General features: G+C 36.4%; 1 long non-coding RNA gene across 1 annotated transcript; it reads left to right on the top strand.

The window, feature by feature from the left end:
- Positions 1-104: 104 nt before the first annotated feature.
- Positions 105-4,989, top strand: LOC108367661 (uncharacterized). The gene is made up of 3 exons (XR_001848276.1): positions 105-114; positions 150-152; positions 4,903-4,989. It is a non-coding gene; the product is annotated as an uncharacterized LOC108367661 (long non-coding RNA).
- The last annotated feature ends 9,097 nt before the right edge of the window (positions 4,990-14,086 follow it).

The following is a 14,086-nucleotide window of genomic DNA, read 5'->3' as shown; positions in this document are numbered from 1 at the left end:
AAACCGGAACGAAACCGAAACCAAAACCGAAATAAATTTTGAAGAACGAAACCAAAACCGAAACCTAAACATTTGGCAAAACCGAAACCCACACCGGAACGTTATTTTGAATCGGTTTCATTCCTTGTATAATATTATAAATCCGAAAGTAAGTTTGTTTGTTTGCTTTGCTTTCACGCTTTAACTAATCAACCGATCATCATGAAATTTTGTACACTGCTGTCATTTAGCCCAACTTAAAATATAGGATAGATTTAATCTCGATTAGACAAGGGGGCGTGTCCCTTCCCTACAAACGGAATTTTTCATACTGCATTACTCAGGAAATATTTTGGATATATTACTGGAACTTCGTATGGAGATATATAAAATCATTATTTACTCATGGATGAGGGCTGCCACTCTTTAAAAAAACAAATTTAACTTCAATCAAGGAAGTTATTTATTTCAAAATTATATTAAAAAATGGATGTCAAGAGGCTTAAAAAAGCTGTAGTTCGAATAAATTTTTAAAAGGATTGCCACCTGTTTGAAAAATCAAGTTTAAATTAATTATACGCAAGCTATCTGAAGAACTAAAATATGGCTGCGTAACAAAATATTGTTAAGAAACCGTTAGTTTGAAAGTTTTGAATAATCTTTAAGTCTTTCACAAGGGTTGCCAATTATTTTGAATTAAGATTCAATTCAGTTCAGGTAATACGTTAATTGAAATAGTATGACAAAGAAAGTTTTTGTTTGAAAATATTTTGAAGATGGTTAAACNGCATTACAATTATTTTGAATTAATATTCAATTCAGTTCAGGTAATACGTTAATTGAAATAGTATGACAAAGAAAGTTTTTGTTTGAAAATATTTTGAAGATGGTTAAACAAATTTTAAACTTCCGGTTTTTTAATTGAGTTTTCTTGAAATAAATTTTACTCCATAAAGCACGTAGAAATTTCATACACTCTGCGAAGCGGGCAAGGGCAATCTAGTAAAAATATAAACACATAAAGAAAAACTTTATTAAAAAAAGTAGATAAAGCAATGTTATATCATTTTTACAATAAGTCAATTATTTAAAAAGTCATTGATTATTATTTATACGTATGGCCGATTATTTGACTGGCTACGTTACATTTGTACACAATTGTCAATTGTCCACTAAATATNCATAAAGCACGTAGAAATTTCATACACTCTGCGAAGCGGGCAAGGGCAATCTAGTAAAAATATAAACACATAAAGAAAAACTTGATTAAAAAAAGTAGATAAAGCAATGTTATATCATTTTTACAATAAGTCAATTATTTAAAAAATCATTGATTATTATTTATACGTATGGCCGATTATTTGACTGGCTACGTTACATTTGTACACAATTGTCAATTGTCCACTAAATATCACAAAACCAACTGGGCTTTTTTAGGTGATATGATCACGCACGGTCCAATCTGTGTATCTGTAAAAGAAAGGTTTTAATAATTCTCCGTCATCCCTTGTCAAATTTGGTTTGGAGATAAACCGGTTTCGGCGTTGTGCCATCTTCAGTGTCATTTTTCGAACGAACGAAAATGAGAATTGCAATAATTAATTGGGTTTCAAAGTTATAGGCATTCGAATGTGCATTGGCTATGTTCCCTGCAAAGAAAACGCGGACTAGTGAATCAAATTTCTAGTTCCGTACTAGGTCTTTATAGCCAAAAAGGAACTATTCCGATATGAACTAGATCCCCACAAGTCCAAAATCGGCGAAAAGTGGTACTTTTAAAATACTAATTTTTTCAGTTTTTTTTTCACTAGAAATCGATATCTAAAAAGACGAATTTAGAAATGGTTCGGAACTATAGAAAAAGGGATTCAGAACGAACTAGATCTTATTTGTCGAATTAAGAACAAGTTCGGAACTATCGAATACGGGATGCAGCGGGGGGCTTGTTTACTTTACATAGATATGTGCTCGGCGGCTTTTTCGTTCAAATGCGCTTCTATTCTGCGCTTCGCAGATGCAGTTTCATAGCTTGGTAATACAAAACTAAAATTTGTGTTAACATTTCAACATCTTGGGACCGTGTGGAATCTAAGAAATAACAGCGAGCACCTCTGCAAACTCAGCTACAGCTAAAGGTATGTAAACGTACATTTCTCACAATCAAACAGATTTAATTTCAAATTGAAAACACATTTCTTCCAAAATAACTTAAAATCGCACACACGGAAGAACCATAAAGATGGAAAAATCATGATACTTTTTTCTTTCGTCTGTCGATTTCAGAACTGGTTCGGAACTATAGAATTTAGGACTAGTTCGGAATTATCGAAAAAGGGATGTAGCGGGTGGCAATTGACACTTCCTAGGACATCACCATGTTAAATTCGCCAGTTGCTTGCATGCAAAAGAGATTTATCGCGAACCAGTACTGGCTCTAAATGTACTAGAAGCGCACCAGTTCAGAACACAGGGTTACACTATTTGTAAGTTTAATGATTTGTGTCAGAAAGTTTGAAATTTCTGCGAAACGGTTGAGCGAATACTGCTTGCTTTTCAGTATGTCATCTACAATGAATGCAGGTGGTCATCTGCTTACCCAATTGTTGTAAATTTNAAGACGAATTTAGAAATGGTTCGGAACTATAGAAAAAGGGATTCAGAACGAACTAGATCTTATTTGTCGAATTAAGAACAAGTTCGGAACTATCGAATACGGGATGCAGCGGGGGGCTTGTTTACTTTACATAGATATGTGCTCGGCGGCTTTTTCGTTCAAATGCGCTTCTATTCTGCGCTTCGCAGATGCAGTTTCATAGCTTGGTAATACAAAACTAAAATTTGTGTTAACATTTCAACATCTTGGGACCGTGTGGAATCTAAGAAATAACAGCGAGCACCTCTGCAAACTCAGCTACAGCTAAAGGTATGTAAACGTACATTTCTCACAATCAAACAGATTTAATTTCAAATTGAAAACACATTTCTTCCAAAATAACTTAAAATCGCACACACGGAAGAACCATAAAGATGGAAAAATCATGATACTTTTTTCTTTCGTCTGTCGATTTCAGAACTGGTTCGGAACTATAGAATTTAGGACTAGTTCGGAATTATCGAAAAAGGGATGTAGCGGGTGGCAATTGACACTTCCTAGGACATCACCATGTTAAATTCGCCAGTTGCTTGCATGCAAAAGAGATTTATCGCGAACCAGTACTGGCTCTAAATGTACTAGAAGCGCACCAGTTCAGAACACAGGGTTACACTATTTGTAAGTTTAATGATTTGTGTCAGAAAGTTTGAAATTTCTGCGAAACGGTTGAGCGAATACTGCTTGCTTTTCAGTATGTCATCTACAATGAATGCACGTGGTCATCTGCTTACCCAATTGTCGTAAATTTCAGGTTTTTGACAATTTTTGCTTATAAAATTAGGGCACTGACAACGTTACACAAAACACTGGCCACGTTACACGTACGGTTCACAAGGTTTAACCAAAAGGCTTTGTTCATCAATTTTTTCTTCGCAGGAATAAAAAATATAACTCGGTTATCCTTAAAAATTGTAACTAGGTCAAAAATCATCCTAAGCTTAAATTTTTGACAGGAATATCTTCGTATTATCGTCGCAAAGAATATTTATTTAACTTTACTACAAAAACTACTTCTGTTTAATAACTTAAAATATGCAAAATCTCATCTAAAGTACCATTTTGTGTGTTTTCTTATTAATCCTTTCTGAATAATAATTTTTTCCCAATGCCATCCAAGACAATTTCAAATCAGATACGGTGGTTTCCACAACTTTGTTAATCTTAGCTAAAAAAATGTTAATGCATTTACCGCTTTTATAGAAAAGTTGTAACATAAACAATTTTTATCAAAATAAATAGCATACATAAAACACAGGTTTTAGTTCTGTAATTTTTGGTATCGATATTTCGACCTCAATCTGAGGTAATCTTCAGGAACTCTTAGTTGTTCCCGGTCTACCGACATCTANACTTTTATAGAAAAGTTGTAACATAAACAATTTTTATCAAAATAAATAGCATACATAAAACACAGGCTTTAGTTCTGTAATTTTTGGTATCGATATTTCGACCTCAATCTGAGGTAATCTTCAGGAACTCTTAGTTGTTCCCGGTCTACCGACATCTAAGAGTTCCTGACGATGAACTCAGATTGAGGTCGAAATATCGATATTGAAAATCAAAGAACTAAAACCTCTGTTTTATGTATTCTCTGGGCCTCGAGCTTATAAAATAAAAATTACATCAGTTTACAATTTAAAGGCCGATAAAAAAAAAACAATCAAAATAAGTATACTTATAAACTCTTCCGGCGGCCGCTGTGGTGTAGTTATAAGTAGTGCGCGCTTACACTCCGCAGGGCCTGGCTTCAATCCCTGGTTCACGCACTATCGCAAAAATATAGAAAAAATGTTTTTTCTTAACAGCGGTCGCCCCTCGGCAGGCAATGGCAAAACTTTGGGTGTGATTCTGCCATGAAAAACAGTTTCTCATAAAAATACAATCGCAGTTCGGAGTCGGCGTAAAACTGTAGGTCCCTCCCCTTTGTGTAACAACATCAGGGCGCACACCACAATTTGGAAGAGAAGCTCGGCCAAGCACTAACATATGTGTAAGCGCCAATCCATTATTATTATTATTATTATTATTATTATTATTATTATTATTATTATTATTATTATTATTATTATTATTATTATTATTATTATTATTATTATTATTATTATTATTATTATTATTATTATTATTATAAACTCTTCATAGTCTGGTGTAGACTTGTATCAGATTCTATAAAATTGTAGTGTTATGAGCACAATCAGGTATAATGGGCAGATATCTTATCAGATTTATATGTTTCAAAAAAACCAAATGAATTATAGGAAAATATATAGTCAAAATCTTAAGAGATAAAGATATCAAAGGATATTTTACAGATGTTAGTTTCGCTTTATTTCAATAGAATAGTTATTAAAATTTAGCAGTAGAATGCTCAATACGCAATTGTTTATGAACAGACTTTCTTAGATATATGTTACTATTTATTGCTAAAGTGAAATGAGAATAGTTATCAAGTCAATAAAAAATTTTAAAATAAAAAGAAAAGCACTGGACGTGTGTGTATTATCAAAACTGCGATCTGATTTTGAAATTTCTGTACCGCGAATTTGGTCTAGGTGTTTTTTGATTATTTTGTTGTTATGTTTTAGAACGCAATACTATGAACGAGGTCCAAGTTGTTGCTTTATTGTGGCTTGAGACCACGAAGCCTTGTTTGGGTTTTTGTAGTTGCGAATTAGGACATTTTGACCGTTCGAAAATGTTGTACTGCGTTGTCCTCTGTGATTTAATATGATTCTTTTGGCTTTCACTGATTCTGCTTTGAGCTAACGGTGGCCTTAATGAGCTAAAACGTGTTTTTAATGATCGACCGAAAAATATCTTTGCAGGGATTTCACCAGTGGTACAAAGCTTCGTGTTGCGATAGTCAAGCAATTGTGGCTTTTATATAACGCATATTTTATGTCCAAGATCAGCTATTTAAATCCAATTTGGAGTCGGTGTGCAGAATATAAAATAAACGAACTTCAGCGTTTGCAAAATAAAGTAATAAAGAATATTCTCTCGCTCCCATTACGAACTTCCACTACAAGTCTGTATGAAAATAGACTTGATATTAAACAAATATGTATTCTGCAAACACTATTAGTAGTCTTCAAGATCAAAAATAATCTTATAAAGCATAACCNGAAAAATAAAATAAAAACTGGCTAATGACTGTTTCTAAATTTGGATGTTTGACCGTTTTCAAAATGGCAAATATTGCCATTTTTACAGTTTTGACAAAGTTTTCGGTCTGGCCATTTGTTGCAGGGTGGCCAGGTGCTGTTAAAATGTGTCTTACCTTGTTCAAATTTAAAAAATGTTTGAACTCGCCAGAAGTGAACTGCCGACCATTGTCACTTACAATGGTGTCTGGCAGTCCGTAACGAGAAAATAGTTCCCTTAGCCATTTGGAAAGCGAATCAATGACAATGAGTAAATAACTCCCGTGTATTGGACCTGCGAAATCGATATGAATGCGACTCCATATGGAATCACAAGATTTCCATGGGATAAGTTTACTTTTCTCCGGGCTCACTTGGAGATCTTGACAGGGAGCACAGTTGCGGATGAGTTTTTCGATGTCATCGTCGATTTTGGGCCACCATACATAGGACCTAGCTAAAGATTTGGTTTTTACAATCCCCAAGTGTCACCTATGTAATTCATCTAGAACATTTTGCCTTAATTTAGCTGGAATTACCGTCCTGTAGCCCCACAAAATACAATCGCTTTCGACTGAAAGCTCCAAGCCCTTGTCTCTAAAGGATTGGTATTCGACGCCTTTAATGTGTTTCACAATGCCTCTATGGATTGCCTCAGTCAACTTTGATAAGACTGGATCACGCTTGGTTTCCCTTGCAATGTCTTTAAAGTCTATGTGCAAGTGGTTTTCAAATTCAATCAAATTGATAAAGTTGCTTTCAACTCTGTCTTTAGTATCTGCAACGTTGGGAATTCGCGACAAACTATCAGCTTCATTAGACGTGCTTTTGACTTATTGTATGGAGTAACTAAAGCTCGATAGCAAAACTGCCCACCTTTGCAAACGTGCGGCTGCCATGACCGGCAGCCCCTTCTTTTCACCAAAAATTGTCAAAAGGGGTTTGTGATCGGTTCTTAGGGTGAAATGGTTCCCTAACAAATATTGTTTTAACCTTGTAAGACAAAATACTATTGCTAGGGCTTCCTTGTCTAAGGTACTATAACTTTTCTCTGTTTTCGATAGTGCTCTCGACACGAATGCAATTGTCCTTCTTACGCCGTTTGGGAATTCGTGAGAGAGAACTCCAGCTACGGCAGTATTACTTGCGTCCGTGGACAGTATCATTTGCAATTTGGGGTTGTAATGAACTAGGACTTGGTATGATGTAACTTCCCTTTTGATAATATCATATGCACCTTGACACTTCTCAGACCATGTGAAAATAACTTCTTTTTGTAGTAAGTTGTATAATGGGGCCATTTTGTCGGCGAAATTTGAAATGAATTTAGAATAGTGGTTTACCATACCTATGAAAGCTCTTTATTCACGAATATTAGTGGGAACTAGTGATTTTAAAACACTCGCAACACGATCATGGTTTTTGGATAACCCCATTTTGTCAATGGTGAAACCCAAGTACGATATTTTCGTTTTAAAGAACTCACATTTCTTTACACTCAAGGTAAGTCCTGACGATTTAAATTTGTTTAAAACGGACTTTACAGCAGCTAGATGTTCTTGAAAGTTTTTTCCTGCTATGGTTATGTCATCCTGATACACAACGACGTGTGGGATATTGCGAAATAAATTTTCCATAGTCTTTTGAAAAATTGGAGCAGCGGTTTTTATACCAAACGGTAAATGTTTTGCTTTCGAGGTACGTATATGCGTACTCCAACTCCAAAGAAGTTGAGATTTTTCGTACAACACTAGTTGGTTGTATGCACTTGACATGTNCTATATGCGTACTCCAACTACAAATAAGTTGAGATTTTTCGTACAACACTAGTTGGTTGTATGCACTTGACATGTCAAATTTGGTAAATATTTCGCAACCTTGTAGTGAGGCAAAAATCTCATCTATTCTTGGCAGCGGATATCTGAAATCTACTAAGTGTTTGTTAAGCGTGGCTTTGTAATCGCCACAGATTCGCAACTCGCGATTTGGCTTTAAAATAGGAACTAGAGGCGTGCCCCAATCCGAGTTGTCGATTGGTTCTAAAATATCTTCCTTAATCAACTCACGCAACTGTTTTTCGATCATGTCTTTCCAAGCCAGTGGAATCGTACGCGGTTTGAAGAACACTGGTTTTGCATTTTCGCAAATTTGTAAAGAAACTTGATCATTATTATATTTACCTAGTCGGCCATCAAATACTTCAGAATATTCTGACTTTATTTGTTCAATAATTGTGAATTAATTTTGTTCATTTGTTACTAGATTGACCTGCGTTAGCTCAAAGTTATATGCCCTCAGAAATGTTCGACCCAACAAGGCTGGATTTTCGCTATTCGCAACAACAACTGCGAGTTTTCGCTGAAGACCTCGATATGACACTATTGCGTTGTACTCACCCAACAATTTAATCTTGTCTCCGTTGTAACTTACATACGAAACCGAGCATGGCTGTAAACGCTTGTTGCCTTTGAAATTACTGTACAGACTGTACGGTATCATTATACAAGGGGCGCCGGTGTCGCAAGTCATCCTCACACTTACTCCATCGATTAGGATAGTAAGAGAATATATCCCGGTTGGACCTGAAGTAGTAACATTAAAAATGAAATTGCTAAAATTGTCGAATTCGCTTGACTCCCCTGAGTCGGATACATAGTTCACAGTTTTGTTGGTTTTGCTGCGACAAACCGAGGCCAGGTGCCCAACCTTCCCACATGAGTGACATCGAGAGTGTGCATATTTGCAAGCATTTGAAGTGTGGTTGCGCCATCCACAGTGAGAACAGGTTCGGTTTTTGCTATTATTGGGTTTTCCTTTGTAGCCGTTGTTTTCGCCTTCACTTCTTCTTTGCCTATTGTTGTTGTTGTTATGCTGCGTACGGGATTTGTTTTTGATGAAATTTACATCGAGCTCTGGTTGATTCGCTTTTGCAGACTGCTTTGTCTCTAGAATAAGCGCTCTTTTTAATGCGTTTGCTATGGTAAGCGTCTTATCTTCTTCAAATAACCGTTCAAATATTTTGTCCGGTAGGCCAATAACAAATTGATTTAAAACGAATGCATCCAAGTGCATGCCAAATTTACAATCCAAGGCTATCTGCTTTACGCGCGCATACCACTGGGAAACGGTTTCTTCGTTGTTTTTTACGGACATGTGGAACTTTTTTCTTTCGTAATATATAATCTTTGGTGGTGTGTAATGAGTCTGTAAAATTTCACAGAGCTCTTTAAACGTTTTGGACACTGGTGATGCTGGACTACATAAACTATGCAACAATTTGTATGGCTCAGAGCCAATTGATTTTAATAAAATCGCCTTTTTTAAATGTTCTTGTGTGCAATTGATTTCGCAGAGGTGAATATCTAATTTCTCTTTCCATACATGCCGTGATTCCGTTGCTGGTGTGAATTCCGGTGCGCTCGCTGATTGAATAATTATTCCATTATTGCTGCTATTACCGCTTCCACCTGCTTGATCATTCGTCATTTTCGTAACTCAGAGTATGGGTCCTTTGTTTGGTTATTTTATCCAACGATTTTTCTCTTTAATTTAATTTTTATTTTTCTTGAAAACCGAATCGTCGCCAATTGTAATGTATTATGCGGTCGCACGTCTGATTCGCACCAAGTGTAGCAACTGAATGTTTATTCTCTTCATCAAATCTTACATATACACTTAATGCTGAATAAGTCACAGAGACGCTGAATGGAATGCTTACTAAATACAGAAGTATATAACAATACCCTTTTGGAAAGGGTACTTAATTATCCAAAAAAAACTTGTTAGTTTTTCACTGGCTACGTTACACTTAACATTTGCGGTATATTTCATTACGACTTAAACGGCGTTTCCACGACAACCGAATCACGTGGTTCGCTCTCTCAATTATGAACGGCAAATCAACCGGTTTATACGACACATTGTGATTCACTTTGCATCTCTGCTTCTTGTTCTTTGCTTTTGTTTAATGTTTAATGTGCTGTTTATTGTGCATTGCAACGGTGGAGAAAAAATTTGCAGTGTTTAATTACCTAAATCAATAGTTTTAACGAATCTAGCTATTGTTTCAATTTTTGTGCTGGTGGGGTTATGTGTGGTCTGTGTGTTTTGACAGCCGTTATCGATAAAAATTAGAAAAGACAAAGATTTGTTTTTGATTCGCATGTTGATTGGATCTGAATCACCTACGAATGAAGTGATTCGCTCTCAAAATTTTGTGTGTAGAATTACGTGATTCGGTTCGTAATTGGGGCGTCCATTACGAATGAGAGGGCGAATAAATCAAGGACAGCTTATATTTTTGTACTTTTCTTTTGTACTTTTAATGTGTTCAATATTTGAAAGAAATAAAAAATCGGACTGGTTTACTTTCGTGTAGAATTGGCCATATCTACATACAGTTTGAACCAAATTCAAAATGATACTGTTTGCCGCTTATATTTATTAATTTTTAATATTTTTCAATTAAAATAGAGTTCATTCCCTACCACATACCATATAAACCTAAGCTTAAAGTTTTGTAGAACACTGAAAATTCACCAAATTTTCATCAAAATTTCAAAATTCTAAAAAATCAAATGTAATTTTTAGCCACTTGAAACTTGAATATTGTTACACTGACGGTGGCAATTAATGTCGATTGTGTAGCGCTGCCACTGAACTTTAAAATATTAAAATATTTTAAGGAATTTTAAAAGAGCACTTAAAAGGTGAAAATTATAAGTAAAATGGTAAATAGGGTACGAAAAATTTAGGCACTAAGGCGGGTTGGGTAAATAAGCGGGGAGGTACTTAAGAGAGGGATTTTCTTCAGATTACATTACNCCCTACCACATACCATATAAACCTAAGCTTAAAGTTTTGTAGAACACTGAAAATTCACCAAATTTTCATCAAAATTTCAAAATTCTAAAAAATCAAATGTAATTTTTAGCCACTTGAAACTTGAATATTGTTACACTGACGGTGGCAATTAATGTCGATTGTGTAGCGCTGCCACTGAACTTTAAAATATTAAAATATTTTAAGGAATTTTAAAAGAGCACTTAAAAGGTGAAAATTATAAGTAAAATGGTAAATAGGGTACGAAAAATTTAGGCACTAAGGCGGGTTGGGTAAATAAGCGGGGAGGTACTTAAGAGAGGGATTTTCTTCAGATTACATTACGGTGTACAAAACTGTTGGCTACTTAAGCGGGTGGGTACTTAAGCGAGTTTCACTGTAACTCGACTCCAGCGCCACTTGGCAGCACGTTTTTGCAAAAGTATTGCTCTTACCATTACCAATACATATTTAAAATATTAGCCAAATCGGATCATAAATAAGATTTTTAGTAATAATTCAACTACAACGCCAAAAGGCGGATTCAATTCTGAAGCTAAACCATCCAGAGACCCACCCAAACACGCCAAAAATATCGGTACGCTTGTAGGGGTGGACTGCAATTAGGCCCGCGGGAAAAACGCCCATGTGCTTTATTTCCCAAAAAAAAGAGAAATAAAGCCCATGGGCGTTATTTCCATTTCGAAGGGNCACAACGCCAAAAGGCGGATTCAATTCTGAAGCTAAACCATCCAGAGACCCACCCAAACACGCACAAAATATCGGTACGCTTGTAGGGGTGGACTGCAATTAGGCCCGCGGGAAAAACGCCCATGTGCTTTATTTCCCAAAAAAAAGAGAAATAAAGCCCATGGGCGTTATTTCCATTTCGAAGGGGAAATAGCGCCCACCAATAAAAGGCAATAAAGCCCGCGGGCTTTATTTCCTTTGCGAAAGAGCAAGAATGGCCGCGGGCATTATTTCCCAAAGAAAAATAACGCCCGCTTGATTTATTTCATAAAAAGGAAATAGTTTCCGTGAGTAGTATTTTCTCTGGCTTTATTTTACTGGAAGATTCCAATTATGTATACAGGCATACATTTGCATAAAACCGAACGTATTTTAAACGAAGCTCTCTATTTTTGCATACAGTGTAGTTCTGCGTTAAATTCCCTTCTGCAGTATCTGATAAGCGAATTATTATAAATTAAAGGTTACTGTTTTTTAGCCTTCAATGCAATGCGCATATTTGTTCACAGCGTCTAAGGGTTCTCAGTGGTGGTGGATGGCGCGCCGAGTCGCCCTACTAACTTTTTACTTTTTCATGTTCCTTTTTTTTGGTGAAAATTTGGATTATTTAATTTTTATACGCATGTATATACATACATAAAGTGACCAACTATTTCATAGCTCAAAGAAGTATAGCTTAGGTTGGGTTAAATTAACGCCGCGAGCCGATTACGAAATTTCGATCCCTGAGAGCTCAGTGGTTGTTTGAAAGTCCGAGCCAAAATGTTTCCAGCTAAGCCTCGCGAAAGTTGGACAGTCTAAAAGAAAGTGTGCAGATGATTCCACTGCATCTTCATATTGACAGCCGAAAAAAAGGATCAGATGAAATTCCTAGTCTCACGGCCTGAATACCACTCGCACAATGGCCTGTCAGAACCCCAACCGCTAGCCCTTGTGATGTAACGCGCTTTAAAGTTCCATATAAAAATATTTGCTGCAGCAGAGAAACGTCTTCTTTTCTATTTTTTTGTCACAAAAGGCCCGGTTTCCCTTAGCCGAATAGCGGTTCGTACTGTGACAATTCTGTCTGCAATATCCGCAGGCGCCGTGTTCAANAGCTTTATTTATTATGTATACAGGCATACATTTGCATAAAATCGAACGTATTTTAAACGAAGCTCTCTATTTTTGCATACAGTGTAGTTCTGCGTTAAATTCCCTTCTGCAGTATCTTATAAGCGAATTATTATAAATTAAAGGTTACTGTTTTTTAGCCTTCAATGCAATGCGCATATTTGTTCACAGCGTCTAAGGGTTCTCAGTGGTGGTGGATGGCGCGCCGAGTCGCCCTACTAACTTTTTACTTTTTCATGTTCCTTTTTTTTTGGTGAAAATTTGGATTATTTAATTTTTATACGCATGTATATACATACATAATGTGACCAACTATTTCATAGCTCAAAGAAGTACAGCTTAGGTTGGGTTAAGTTAACGCCGCGAGCCGATTACGAAATTTCGATCCCTGAGAGCTCAGTGGTTGTTTGAAAGTCCGAGCCAAAATGTTTCCAGCTAAGCCTCGCGAAAGTTGGACAGTCTAAAAGAAAGTGTGCAGATGATTCCACTGCATCTTCATATTGACAGCCGAAAAAAAGGATCAGATGAAATTCCTAGTCTCACGGCCTGAATACCACTCGCACAATGGCCTGTCAGAACCCCAACCGCTAGCCCTTGTGATGTAACGCGCTTTAAAGTTCCATATAAAAATATTTGCTGCAGCAGAGAAACGTCTTCTTTTCTATTTTTTTGTCACAAAAGGCCCGGTTTCCCTTAGCCGAATAGCGGTTCGTACTGTGACAATTCTGTCTGCAATATCCGCAGGCGCCGTGTTCAACATATGTATGTTAAGCGCCAGTGTATGTGTGTAGCCTTCTCTGGTGAGTTCCACCAGACAAGGGATCCATGAAACAATATAGGCTTAAATCTGGTTTCCTAGAGCTAATAAATTAATTTGGGCGAGAGACGTCACCTTTTACCGATAGCTTCCCTACAGAAATATAAAGCAACTGACACCTTTCTTACCCTTTCCTCTCTGTTAGACTTCCACGACAGCCGCCGTTGATCGCCCACCTAGTTACCTGGTTCTCTAGAAGGTCGTTTACAACCGCAATCCAGAGCAGTTTGGAGAGAACACCACCTTGTGGAGTGCTTCTAATCAGCGTTGCCAGGTTGACGTTTTTAACGTAATTTGGACGTTTTTTGTACCCTGTTGACGTTTGGACGTTTTTTGTGTAAAAAATTACGTTTTTTAACTTCCCAGTAATTTTTCTTTGTTACTAAATCTTATAAGTAGAACTGATTTTGAATTATTTTCCTAATAAATCTTTACAATCTTTGTGTTTTGCTGCAGCTGCTTCAAAATATAATATTCTTGGACTAAGGATCCCGTGTTCAAAGGCTGGTTGTGTAAACACTTGAGGTTACGAGGCTTGCTGTAATGTTTGCAATTGCACATTAAGAGCCAATTCAGGAAAGGCCGATCTATTGCAGCAGGCACGCTCGCTAAAGCATCAAAAAAGCTGTGCAGCACAAAATGTCAGAAAAAAGTAGGCGACTTTTTTAAGAATTCATTGGAAATGTAATGAACACAAAAAATACTGAAATATTAGGTCCATTCAATAACTTTTCCAGTAAGTACTTGCGGCGAGAGCGTAACAGAAAAATAGAGAGTAAAATTGAGAGCAAGAGAAAATTTTCAGAAAAA

The sequence above is a fragment of the Rhagoletis zephyria genome, unplaced genomic scaffold (assembly GCF_001687245.7).
Source record: "Rhagoletis zephyria isolate East Lansing unplaced genomic scaffold, Rhagoletis_zephyria_1.1 Rzeph_scaffold_02760, whole genome shotgun sequence".
Classification (NCBI taxonomy): Eukaryota; Metazoa; Arthropoda; class Insecta; order Diptera; family Tephritidae; genus Rhagoletis; species Rhagoletis zephyria.
The sequence above is the reverse complement of the archived record's forward strand: the minus strand, read 5'-3'. Positions and strand labels throughout refer to the sequence as shown.